Below are 14,514 nucleotides of genomic sequence, written 5' to 3'. Positions count from 1 at the left end.
AGTGCCTGAACTTGCTGTTCGGTGTTTCGTAAGATATTCGGACCGCAAATGATAACAGAATTCTGAGTACTGAAATATCGCTTGAGTTTGAAACTGCAAAGATAAACAAGAGGTATGTTACCGTATTGTAAAATGATTCCCGAGGCAATGAATGACAAAGCACTTCCCAATAAAGGGTGAGGTTCAAGGTGACTGCAATGTTAACACTGTATTTTTGTTACATGCCAAAACATTATAAACAAACTTTAATCTCGTTTAGCCAAATTTCGGATGCTTCATACTTCTCCCGGTATCAGAACTTGTTTCATATACTTATTTCAAAAATTCAAACGTTATCAGAAAACCCCTTACACTCGAACTTATTTCGTATAATTATTTCAAAAATTCAAACGACACACTTCGAGCTACACAGTATGGTTGCAAATTCGAACTGCGACAGAGTTCTATGCTGCAGGTTTAATAACACACAGTGAAATTGTGTTAAACACTTTTCTTAAGAAATGTGTAATACTATTCTTAAACATATTCAACATTTTTTTTAAATACTTTTTTCACACGTTGAGAAACAGAGCTCGTGGTGGTGTAGGAATCACTGGACGATTCTGATGTCATATCTTGAGTCATGTTGACAGTGATGAATTCTGTTTAACACCTTCGCGTTGCTTCTGGTTTAAACGTGGCTGGACCAGAGCAAGACGGCGACTGTTATCTTTCAAATCGGAAAATTAATTTTCGAACTGCAAGAAAATTTTTGAATTATTTCTGAACTGGATTTGGCACTGGATTATGTCACATTGGTAAACGTAGAAATGATTTTAAATTTAAAAATCAGTGATCGCTATCTACGTGTTTCGCCTGACAGGTCGTCTGTTTATTAATTTTCTCTCAAAATATTGTCGGCTTTGGCCCTCACACAGATGTTTAACTTCCTAAATAGCTATCACTTAGGAAAAATGGACGTCAGTGTCCACTCGTAACACAGTCACGCACATAGTTTTCAAACTTATGTTACGTGTGCTGTTTTATCTTCCTGTTCTGGGTATTTTACAGGCACTCATCTCATTCTGTTTTTGCACGGGCACTAAAGACTTTGTCGTCGTGCGCCCATACAAATATCTCCATCCATCCATTCACGTCTTCTGATTAGATTTTACGAAAAATTTTCTATTTAGAAATTCCTTGTTCTTGTATATCTTCTTTTTTTCAAAATTAATCTCTTGCGAAATCCTCTTCTGTGGCGAAATGTATGATTAGTTCTCGAAAACTCGTTCAGTTATTGGTGCAATAGCGAATCAACCACGTTCTACAAAGCTCTTAGTTCTTTTGCTCTCATTACGTAAGTAATGCGTTATCTGTCTCCATACTCTTCCAGTCTGGCGTTCTGATGCTCATCCACTTTTCACCGTTGCTAAAACTGTTCTGATTTTCTTAAGTATTTAATTTTCCTCTAATTAACTCCGGGCTCGCAACTGACCGTTCGTGCACATCCGAATTGCTATGGAATGATTTCTTCATTCGTCACTTACGCAATTACCCGATTCCATTATCCGGGTTTGTTTTATGAAATTCTTTTGCGTTGGTTTGGCTGCATCTTTTAACTTCTTCGGTAATTCGATTGTTTTCTGGAAGTTTTGTGCCAGAGGGTTTCTTGTGCAGCGAAGGACAGGATGTTTGGGATCTTGCGCATTACTGTGGGGTACTCATCGAGAGTAGCGCCTTGGGTTGTGTGGTGGCTCACAGCGAGGTGCCGTGAATGACGTTGACTTTGACGACAGACGCCGGGACAGTTGGTGTTGCGTGTATCAGGTGTTGTTACTTGTGTTATAGGGTGGTCTGGTTTGCCATTGCAAGAGGCACGTGCATCACGGAGGGCTCTATTAGCATTATGAAGAGCAGATCCAGAGACTGTGTACTATTTTGGAATTCTGTGCCGCGAACTCTTATGAAATCTGCAATGAATTGATGGCATAGTGGCAGACTACTGTGCGAGAACTGTCAGTTATTCTTACTCTGGTATCCTAATTCTAGCTGATCTAGAGAGCTAAGCCAAGTTCCAATGGTTTTCTTTTAATGAGTTCTCCAGAAAGCAGCGAGAATTTTTAAACCACTTATCCGGTTCCCGGGCTCTGGTTATAAGTGAAAGCTGAATTATGTTTATTCTCATGTCAATGTCTGAACATTGCTGTGACCTCAAGTTGGTTGTGTTCAGTTAACATTCAAATTAACGGCTATTGCAAGTAATAGTTCTGTAAATGCCCTTACTTATGTTTTAGATGTGTTGCTTACTTGTGCTAAGAAGTCTTTCTTTTGGTATTTCTACCCAATTGTTCTTTTTTGTTGACGGATTATAAAGGCCGCCTTGATGACTGATGTTTCGTTATAAACCCAGGGAGCTACCATCTGACAGCGGGGCTTGTACCTCTGTGCTGTTGTTTGGAGTCAGGCTCTTAAGAAGTCTAGGTTTTAATTCATCGTGCTGTAAGCTAGTCAGTGCTTTAATGTGCCACGCTGTAAGCATGTCAGTGGTAATTATTAAAAAGCACTCCATCTTCAGGCCACAAGTGGCCCATCGGGACCATCCGACCTCCGTGTCATCCTTAGATGCGGATGCGGATAGGAGGGTCGTGTAGTCAGCAGTCCACTCTCCCGGTCGCTATGATGGTTTACTTTGAACGGAGCCGCTACTGTTCGGTCGAGTAGCTCCTCAGTTGGCAACATGAGCCTGATTGCACTCCGAAAAATGGCAAAAACGCATAGCGGCCCCACTGGTCACCCATACATGCATCAGCCACGCCCGACAGCGCTTATCTTCGATGATCTGACGGGAACTGGTGGACCCACTGCGGCAAGACCGTTGCCGCGGTAAGTGTTACTTAGGGTTAGTTACAGAACGTCGGTATTTAATTCTAAGCTGACACTACTGTTTTCTTGCAGCTACTACTGTTTCTAACGAGATGCATGAGCTCCTATAGGCAGGTACTGCTTGAAAAAGCATTCTGTGTATTGGATCTTTGAATTTGAAAGCGTTCAGTACATGAAGTTTTGTAATTAGTGTTGATCTACCTAAAACATGTTCACTGCAGCGAACTTCGCTATAACAAGTTTTAATAATTTATGTGATAATTGCAAGTTCATTCTTCTGTAATTGGATTACGTCAAAATTTGCGAAAGAGAGTAAGTTTTCTGACTCTGTATTTTAACTTGTACAGTTGTTACCTAGTTTCTACGAAATTGGTGTAAGTTTTTTTCTTTTCGTGAGTTACAAGCAGTGTGTAAAAGTTATAATATGAGCTTGATTTCGTGTTAGTTGCCATCAAAATGTTAAGCTGTTTTTCTTGTAGCCTTGTGTCATTAGAAACCGTAATATGAAGCAAGGCTAATAAAATTGGCGGGAGTCTGTTGTGGTACACGTGGTGATAGTTTTATGTTATTGAGGACGACGAAGTAGCCTTTTGTTGGACCTGTGTTCGTAATCAAAGGTATCATTTCATGCTTGAGGACGTCCCTTGGTGACTTGCCCGACTGTAATGCCATCTGCCAGCAGGATAACTGTTCACGTCAGGAGGACAGAATCATGCGGTAGGGCGTTGAGGAGCGTGAAACTCAAATGCAGATGTATTGGCCGCCAAATTCAGTTGAGCTCAACCCGAAGGAGCACGTCGGGACGCTGTTAGGCGTACTATTGATCCACAGATATTTCCGGAATCCGTGAGACGAAGAATCGTTGCCGTAATTTTTTTTTTCAGACGTGGAGCAACGACCTATTAAGCAGATGGTCATAATGTTCTGTCTCATCGTTATAATTCGTGATTCGAAACTAAGCAGCTGCCGGCCAAGTACTGACAGAAAATGTCCTTGCAAGAGGAACTGTTTCCACGTATTCCGTTTATGACATTGAAACGCGAACGCTTCACTCCACACTGCACACTGCTGCGGACTGAGGTGGGAAATTTTCTCAAGCTCGAGGAAACTGAAAATTGACACGTCATTCTTATGGAAGGCTGTCGCGTCGGAAGACACGGCTGCCTTTAGCACATCCGTCAGAGCGAATCCGCCGCTCCATCGCTCGTCTGCCTTCCACTCCCCCCTCCCCCCCCCCTTTTCCACACGCCACACGCACCTTGCACATTCCTTTTGTTCCTCCATAATTTCGTTTTCACCAGATACCGGAACCGCTCTGCGCCAGCTGTCTGGGCGGTGGGAGGGGGAGGGGGGAACTGGTACATGCACGAAACTGCGGAATATTAAATATTCCCTCTTCGGGGACCGGTTTCTGTATTTCACTGTACGCCGGGAAGAGAAAAAGGAGGAAATAAAGAAAGTCTGACTAAAAAAGGAACTGCTGCTCTCCCAGAAATGACTGTTCTTCTCTCCGCTGGAAGTTTACACAGCGCAGTGCGGCGACGCGGACGTGCAATTTACTAGCTGCTCTTCATTACGTCTGTTGCGGAAGTGCATAGAGGCCGCCGACCGCCGGCCGCTCCCCTAGGCCGATGGGTTGCGGTGCTGGCGTCTAATGAACATCCAGTACGGCGCGTCGCCCACCTCGTCTTACCCACTCCAGGGATCTCGACGAGTTTTTGGCTGCCTCGCATTTCCAGGGTTGGTCCGTCTGTCGGCGACAACGGCTTCTTTTAATAAAACGCCAGCTATACGAATGGTGGCCTCATCCGACCCTGCCTCAGTGTTTTGACGAAAGGAAGATTCCTTACGAGCTAGGAAGTAAGCTTCTTCCATTCATCTCTCTTGTTTAATGAGTGGATTAAATACCTGAGATGTCACACGGTTGCTCTAGGAACTGTAACCCATTCATTAAAAATATATGCATGTATGTATTTTAACGGAGGTGTAAAATGAAAGTGCCCACAACTGTAAAATTTGATATTTTTGTATGCTGATCGAAAAAAGAAACTGTCGATTCTTAACTGTATTGCAGATAGAGGTTCAATGTATCAGATACTTGCCCGAACCTGCTAAGATCACGTCAAAAAAAAAAAAAAAAAAAAAAAACTCAAAATTTTGAACGTCTTGCATTATTTTACAGTGTCGAACAATTTCTCCAGATCGACAAATCATGTGACTGTGTCTTCATTTTTCCTCAGTCTTTCTTCCATTATCAAACGCAACGTCGTAACTGCCTCTCTAATGCCTTTACCTTTCCTAAAGCCAAACTGATCGCCATCTAACCCATCATCAACTTTTTTTCTCATTCTTCTCTATATTATTAATGTCAGCACCTCGGATGCATGAGTTGTTAAGGTGGTTAAGCGATAATTCTCGGACCTGTCGGTTCTTGCAATCTTCGGAAATGTGTGGACGATACTTTTTTGAAACTCAGTTGGTATATCGCCAGCCCCATACATTCTACACACGAATGTGAGTATTCGTTTTGTTCCCACTTTCCCTAACGATTATAGAAATTCCTACGCAATGTTATCTAACCCCTCTGCGTTATTTGATCATACATCTTACCTCTCTCACTCCTAGTACAAAGCCCATAATCTCCCATGATAGTCTTCTACTCCTTCCCCCTACCAGAGCATTCAAGTTCCACAGAACTTTTAGATTTTCCTATCCCTTTACGAGAACCGTTCAGTATCCTCCTATACTCTTTATTTGTCTTCTTTTTCCGCTTTTGACGTCAGCATTCGGCATACACAGCGTGGTCCATTGATAGTGACCGGGACAAATATCTCAAGAAATATGCATTAAACGAAAAAACTACCAAGAGCGAAACTCGTCTAGCTTGAAGCGGGAAACCAGATGGCGCTATGGTTGGCCCCCTAGATGGCGCTGCCATAGGTCAAACGGATATCAACAGCGTTTTTCTAATTAGGAACCCCCATTTTTTATTACATTTTCGTGTATTACGTAAAGAAATATGAATGTCTTAGTTGGACCACTTTTTTGGCTTTGTGATAGATGGCACTGTAACAGTCACACATCTATAATTACGTGGTATCACGTAACATTCCGCCAATGCGGACAGTATTTGCTTAGTGACACATTATCCGTGTTAAAATGGACCATTTACCAATTGCAGAAAAGGTCGATATCGTGTTGAAGTATGGCTGTTGTGATCAAAATGCCCAACGGGCGTGTGCTATGTTTGCTGCTCGGTATCCTGAACGATATCATCCAAGTGTCCGGACCGTTCACCGGGTAGTTTCGTTATTTAAGGAAACAGGAAGTGTTCAGCCACATTTGAAACGTCAACCACGACCTGCAACAAATGATGATGCAATAGTAGATGTTTTAGATGCTGTCGCGGCTAATCGGCACATCCGTAGCAGACAAATTGCGCGAGAATCGGGAATCTCAAAAACGTCGGTGTTGAGAATGCTACATCAACATCGATTACACCCGTACCATATTTCTATGCACCAGGAATTGCATGGTGGGCGACGACTTTGAACGTCGTGTACAGTTCTGCCACTGGGCACAAGAGAAATTACCGGACGTTGACAGATTTTTTGCACGCGTTCTACTCGTATTTAGCGACGAAGCTTCATTCACCAACAGCGGCAATGTAAACCGGCATAATATGCACTATTGGGCAACGGAAAATCCACGATGGTTGCGACAAGTGGAACATCAGCGACCTTGTCGGGTTAATGTATGGTGCGGATTATGGGAGGAAGGATAATTAGCCCCTATTTCATCGATGGCAATCGAACAAGTGCAATGTATGCTGATATCCTACGTAATGTTCTACCGATGTTACTACAAGATGTTTCACTGTATGACAGAATGGCGATGTAGTTCCCACATGATGGATGTCCGGCACATAGCTCGCTTGCGGTTGAAGCGGTATTGAATAGCACATTTCATGACAGGTGGTTGGTTCAAATGGCTCTGAGCACTATGGGACTTAACATCTGAGGTCATCAGTCCCCTAGAACTTAGGACATCACACACACCCATGCCCGGGGCATGTGAGCGTAGCGGTCTCGCGGCTCCAGACTGAAGCGCCTAGAACCGCTCGGCCACTTCTGCCGACTCTTGACAGGTGGATTGGTCGTCGAAGCACACGTTTACCGGATCTGACGTACCCGGATTTCTTTCTGTGGGGAAAGTTGAAGGATATTTGCTATCGTGATCCACCGACAACGCCTGACAACATGCATCAGCGCATTGTCAATACACGTGCGAACATTATAGAAGGCGAACTACTCGCTGTTGAGAGGAAAGTCGTTACACGTATTGCCAAATGCATTGAGGTTGATGGACATCATTTTGAGCATTTATTGAATTAATGTGGTATTTACAGGTAATTACACTTTACCAGCATGCTTTCTCAGAAATGATAAGTTCACAAAGGTACATGTATCACATGGGAACAACCGAAATAAAATGTTTAAACGTACCTACGTACTGTATTTTAATTTAATAAACCTACCTGTTACCAATTGTTCGTCTAACATTGTGAGCCATATGTTTGTGACTATTACAGCGCAATCTATCACAAAGCGAAAAAAGTGGTCTAACTAAAGCATTCATATTTCTTTACGTACTACACGAATATTTAATAAAAATGGGGATTCCTATTTTAAAAAAACGCAGTTGATATTCGTTTGACCCATGGCAGTGTCATCTAGCGGGTCAAACATAGCGCCATCTGGTTTCCCCCTTCAAGCTAGACAAGTTTAGTTCTTTGAAGTTTTTTCGTTTGACGCTTATTTCGTGAGATATTTGGCCCGGTCGCGATCAATGGACCACCCTGTATATTTTTTTTTTCTTTATTGTGATTTTAAGCCGGCCGCGGTGGCCGTGCGGTTCTAGCGCTGCAGTCCGGAACCGCGGGGCTGCTACAGTCGCAGGTTCGAATCCTGCCTCGGGCATGGATGTGTGTGATGTCCTTAGGTTAGTTAGGTTTAAGTAGTTCTAAGTTCTAGGGGACTGATGACCTAAGATGTTAAGTCCCATAGTGCTCAGAGCCATTTGAACCATTTGATTTTTATTGTGATTTTAAAACCTGTGGAACAGGTAGGCTGGCAGCAGCACAATACGCCGCTCTTCAGCCGAAGAGAGTACAATAATATAAACACAGAAGATACATCACTTGGAAAAACGGCGGGAAAAAACAGTAGACACATGAACATAATAAAACATGAAGCCGTTCACACTCGATGACAATCCACACGACGAACTGTTGACACGACGCACGAACACTGAAGAAGGCGATGGCACTGGTGAACGATGGAGTGTGACAGTGAACACTGAACACTAAACATGACGGCACACACGAAACACTGATGGCGGTGATCTCCGGCGCGCGAATGTCCAAGTAGCGTGTGCGAGTCCGGGGACATGCCAAGAGGGGAACAGGGGTGAGGTGGGGGAGATGGGAGAAAAAGGATGCCAATGGCTGAGGAGATGGGGGCAGGAGGAATGGGACAGGGGAGGGGAAGCCCGGGGGAGGAGGGGGGAGAAATGGAGGAGGGAGGGAAAAGGGAGAGAAGGGAGGGAGGGTGCCCAGAGGAGCAAGCACAGGAGGAGGGCGGGAGGATCAAAGTTGGTAGGAGGGGTAGATGGAGGGGAGGAGGGCATCATTAGGGAGGGGGAGCTGGCGGAAGCCACCTTGGGAGAGGGTAAGGAGGGTGGAGAGATGGAGACCGGGTGGGACGTGCGAATACAGGCGCGGCAGCGGGTGGGGGTGGGAGAGGATCGGGGAGACGAGTGGGTGAGGAAGATCGAGTTTGCGGGAGGTGTACAGGATCCGTATCCTTTCAAGGAAAAGGAGGAGGTGGGGGAAGGGGATGAGATCGTACAGGATCTGCGTGGGGGAGGGGAGACGGATGCGATAGGCGAGGCGGAGAGCATGACGTTCAAGGATTTGGAGGGATTTATAAAAGGTAGGGGGGGGGGGCGGAGATCCAAGCCAGATGGGCATAACAAAGGATAGGGCGGATGAGGGATTTATAGGTGTGGACGATGGTGGAGGGGTTCAGACCCCACGTACGGCCGGAGAGGACCTTGAGGAGACTGAGTCAGGAGCGTGCCTTGGCTTGGATTGTCCGGAGGTGGGGAGTCCAGGAGAGCCGGTGGTCGAGGGTGACGCCAAGGTACTTGAGGGTGGGAGTGAGGGCGATAGGACGGCCATAGATGGTGAGATAGAAATCAAGGAGGCGGAAGGAAGGGGTGGTATTGCCTACAATAATCGCCTGGGTTTTGGAGGGATTGACCTTGAGCAACCACTGGTTGCACCAAGCAGTGAACCGGTCAAGATGGGATTGGAGAAGGTGTTGGGAGAGCTGTAGGGTGGGGGCAAGGGCAAGGAAGGCGGTGTCATCGGCAAACTGAAGAAGGTGGACGGGGGCTGACGGTGGCGGCATGTCCGCCGTGTACAAAAGGTACAGAAGGGGGGAGAGGACGGAGCCTTGGGGCACACCGGCAGAGAGGAAAAGGTGTAGGAATCTGTGTTATGGATGGTGACATAGGAAGGACGGCGGGAGAGAAAGGAGCCGATCAGACGGACGTAGTTAAGGGGAAGGGCGAAGGTTTGGAGCTTGAAGAGGAGACTGGAATGCCATACGCGGTCATAAGCACGTTCGAGGTCCAGGGAGAGGAAGATTGCGGAGCGACGGGAATTAAGCTGTTCGGAAAGGAGATGAGTGAGGTGAAGGAGAAGGTCGTCAGAGGAGAAGGACGGCCGAAAGCCACACTGGGTAACGGGAATGAGGCGGTGCTGGCGGAGATGCTGGTGGATGCGTCGGGTGAGGATAGATTCCAGGACCTTGCTAAAGACCGAGGTAAGGCTGATGGGATGGTAGGAGGAGACGGCGGACGGCGGTTTGCCAGGTTTAAGGAACATGAGGATACGGGAGGTTTCCCACAGGTCAGGGTAGTAACCAGTGGAGAGGACTACATTGTAGAGCCTGGCCAGGGTGGAGAGGAAAGAGACAGGAGCTTCACGAAGGTGACGGTAGGTGACACGATTGTGACCAGGAGCGGTGTTGCGTTTTGTGCGGAGTGTAACAATGAGATCCTGTGTGGTGATAGGGGCATTGAGTTCCGTGTGTGCAATGTTGTCCAAGTACTGGAAGCCAGGAGCAAGGGGAGGGACAGAGGTGTCAGTGCGATCGCGGATATCCGGGAAGAGGAAGTAATCGAACTGTGGATCATCGGGGATGGAAAATACATCGGAGAGGTAGGAGGCAAAGTGATTGGCCTTACTAAGGGTGTCAGGGAAAGAGTGATCATCATGGAGAAGAGGATAATAGGGGGAGGGTTTAGTTCCGGTAAGGCAATGGAAGGCCGACCAGAACTTGGACGAGTTGATTGGTAGGGTAGCATTTAAACAGGTGCATGTCTGTCGCCAGTCCCGGCGTTTCATAGCCACGAGCAAATTACGAATGTGTCACTGGAGTTGCCGGTGGCGTCGTAGTGTGTCCGGGTCACGCGTGCGGAGGAAGGCACGGTAGAGACGACGGGATTCACAGTGGAGGACGGCCTGTGGGGGTAAGGTAGGACGGTGGGGGTGTACGGCGACAGTAGGGACGTGGGCCTCCATGGCCTCAGACAAGGTCTGCTGGAGAAATGAGGCGGCATGGGTGACATCATCAGGGTGGTGGTAGGTGAAGGGGTGGCTATCGACCTGGGTGGAAAGGGTATCCTGGTAGGCATTCCAGTTGTCACGGGAATAGTCGTGGACGTACTTGGGGGGAGGGTTATTATGACGGTCGGTGTGGGGGCGACGACCGTCTGAAATGGTGAGGAGGACAGGGAGATGGTCGCTACCAATAGGCTCCAGGACATCCACCATCACGCAGCCAAGGAGGTTGGGAGAGGAGAGGATAACATCAGGAGTGGAGTTGGATTCGGGACGGGTGTGCTGGGGGATGGGGATGAGGTCGCCTTGAAGGGAGGAGAGGAACTGATGCCACCGCTGTAGCTGGGCAGCAGAACGACTATGGATGTTGAGATCTGCGGCGATCACGTAGGAGGAGAAGGTACGGTCGATGTGGGAGAGGAAGTCGAAAGGAACAGGGGCGTTGGGGCGGACATAGATGGTGGCGCAGGTAATGGTAAGGACGGGGAAGAAGAGACTAAGGATCAGGTGTTCGGTGGGGTCGGGAAGGAGAGGTTGGAGCCGAACGGGGATCTGGCGGTGGTGACCAATGGCAACTCCGCCATGCGCAATTGGGAGGGAATTACCGGAGTGGTGGAGGAGATAGGGTGAGGTGAGGATGGAGTGGTGGGGTTGGAGGAAGGTTTCATTGAGGAGGAAGGCATCCACGCGGTGGGTGGCAAGGGTGTGCAGGAAGAGGTTCTTGTTGGCGGGAAGGGAGAGGATATTGTTGAAAAGGATACGTTGCTGTCGCGCCATGACAGGGAGTTAGACGAGGCTGTCAAGACGGGAGAAGGTGAAATGGGCCTGGTTGTTGGAGTAGGTGGCATACATCTTGAGTTGGAAAATGGAACGGGTGGCGAGGGAGATCTGTTGGAGGGAGTAGGGGCGCTGAAAGGGATGTACATTCTGGAGGACGATGGTGAGGAACCTGATGATGTCCTCAGCGGTGGGGGGGGGGGGGGGGACGAAGGGAATTGCCAGGAGGGGTGGGGGCGTCCAGAGGATGGACAGGGACAGTGAGTTCAGGAGTGGTCGGAGGGGTTCGGGCTTTACACTTTTGGGAGTAAGTGGGATGGGGGAGATTGCAGGTATTGCAGGAGGGAGGAGATTGAAGGTTAGGGCACTGCTGGAGGAAGTGCGCTTGCCTACAATGTGGGCAGGTGGGGGCCTCGCGGCACTCAGCTGTTGGGTGTGCGTTATAGCGCAGACACCTCTGGCAGCGCAGGGATTGAGGAGGGGAACGGGAGCGGTCGACCTTGTAGCGCTGGTTGAAGAGGAGGGCACCCTCCTTCAGGAGATGGTCAATGGAGGGGGCGTCCTCGGGGAAAACCCGCATAAGGCGAGTGGGGCCGGCCGAGTTGAAAATGCAGCGGACCGCCCGCACCTCCAGCGTGGGATGCGCCTTGAGTTCCGCCAACATCTCCTCCTCCGTGATCGACGGACTGAGCCGAGTGATCACGGCGGTGAGGGGTGGCGGGCGACACGGGGGTTGGGGTTGGCGGGTAGGAGATCGAGAAGGAGCAGGGGTGACGGAGGCGTTGGGGCCAAAACGGGTGATGAGGAGGCGGGAGAGGATGTCAGTATGGAGGGTTGGGCTGGGGGAGGAGATGAGAACAGAATCCCGTCTGGGAGTGAGGAGAGAGATGGGGGCACCAGGGAAGTGTTGGCGGAGGAGGAGGGAGAGATTCCGGGCCTCGAGAAGGGAAGGATCGGGACGGGAGAGGAGGTATTTGTATAAAGAGGGGGAGGAGGAGGAGGAGGAGGCAGAGGGAGCAGGGCCAGGTGGGGAGACATCCATGGCACCCTGGAGGGGGAGGGATGATGGGGCGGGGCCTTTTTGGGAGCGGAGGAGGTGGTGGTGCCACTTGGGCGTTTGATGGCGACAGAAGGGCGGCTGGTGATATGAGGGACGGGAGCTATAGGAAGGTGGTGGGAAGGGACAGGTCCCGGCGTGGACGCAGCAGTCGGCGCCGGAGATGGTGACGGTGAAGGCGAAGGCGAAGGCCACGGCGACGGTGGCGGCGGTGATGGCGAAGGCGATGGGGAGAGCTGGGCATGGGCAGTGGCCCGACGGGCCACCACCCAGGCTGGTGCGGCAGTGACAGGCTGGGGGAGTGGGGGGAAAGGATCAGATCGAGAGGAGCGGGAGGAAGAAGCTGGAGAGGGGGCGACAAAGAGCGAGGGTGAAGGGAGAGTGAGAAGAGGTGGGATGGAAGGAGGGGGGTGTGACCGGGCACACCATGTTATAGTGGTGGTGGCGGCGGAAGGGGAAGTATAAACTATGGCTGTGGTGGTAGTGGTGGCGGTGGTGGTGGGGGTGGGGGTGGGGGCGGACATGACGTCAGGGAGAAACAAAAACGCACAGGACGAAAAAGAAAGGACACAAACCGGGGACAGACGAAGACGGACGAAGACGGACGAAGACCAGGAACGGCGACGGCGACGGCGACGGCGACGGCGGGTGGCAGGAACGCTGCAGCTGCTGCTGCTGCTGCCGCTGCCGCGGACGGGGCCGGGGCTGCTGCTGCTGCTGCTGCTGCTGCTGTTGCAGGCTGGCTGGCTGGCTGGACCGCTGCTGCTGCTGCTGCTGCAGGAGGACTGGCTGGCTGCTGCCGGCTGGACCGCCGCTGCAGACCGGGACCAGGACCGCTGCTGCTGCTGTTGCTGCTGCTGCTGGACGGCTGGACGGCTGGACGGCATGACGGCATGACGGCCGGACGGCATGACGGCCGGACGGCATGACGGCCGGACGGCATGACGGCCGGACGGCATGACGGCCGGACGGCATGACGGCCGGACGGCATGACGGCCGGACGGCATGACGACCGGACGGCATGACGGCTGGACGGCATGACGGCACCTGCAATACCCCTAACGCTTCGATTAGGACCGAAAGGTCAATCGAAGGGCGGTATTATGCCGGATTACCGCCGAAGATGGACCACCCTGTATACCTGAATTATCGTTTTCTATGTTGGTTTCCCGTCGAATCTGGTGAGAACACTGCTATAGAATAATTACAAGCATAATTAAATACCATGTAGTTACGCCTCTGTACTCGATAACCGCCTGTTTGGTTTGGAAACGAGTCCACAGTGCTGTGCAGGTGTGTCATATCCATTTTACGGCACTGGATGAGGACCTGACCGTGCTGTACCACCGAACTGCGGGGATGTTGATGTCTGGCACTTATCCGCTGTTCCAATATAGCCCACAGATTTTTATGGAGTTCAAGTCAAGTGATTTTTAAAGGACAATCAAGATGTAATAGGTAATGGGCGGGGGGCGGGAGGGGGGCGGGTATAGGGGAGTGTCCAGAAAAGTCACATGTTCCTTGAGCCCGGTGAACTTTGCTGTTGTCGTCTTTACGTCCCTGTGTAAGCAATGGTCTCTTGCGAGGTGATAGATTCCATATGTTCATTGCATGCAGCCCCCGTCGCAATGTTTTCTCGCTAACAGGTTGGGAGGGACTTTCATTCACTGTCATCAGCAGCACCTCTCGGGTTTGGAAGCGATTTTAATTGATAGCCCATGAAACGCGTCTCCCGTCCCTCTCAGTCAGGATCTTCGTGTGACCTCATTTCTGACCTACTGTTTCGTGGAAACATGTACTATACCACCGCTTGCAGACAGTTTGAGCAGTCCGCCGCGTAACACCGACAGATCCAGCAACATGACCCACCGTATGGCCACAGCACGGCCAAACACGACTGTTATGTATCCATTTGTACGTACAATATCCGCTTGAAACGTTAATGATTACCGACCGCAACCGAGCGTCCGGTTGAGCACGTGACTCGAACGCAGCGCCATCCATAAAGGCTTCATGATTCGTCTGTGTGCAAGCGCAATGGGGTGAGTAATTTCTTCTCCGGTGATGTGTATAGTCTATATCACTTGAGTGGGAAAGATTCCCTGGAAGCGATTCCTATTGCTGTGTC

Source organism: Schistocerca nitens, chromosome 1, assembly GCF_023898315.1.
Source record: "Schistocerca nitens isolate TAMUIC-IGC-003100 chromosome 1, iqSchNite1.1, whole genome shotgun sequence".
NCBI lineage: Eukaryota > Metazoa > Arthropoda > Insecta > Orthoptera > Acrididae > Schistocerca > Schistocerca nitens.
The sequence above is the reverse complement of the archived record's forward strand: the minus strand, read 5'-3'. Positions refer to the sequence as shown.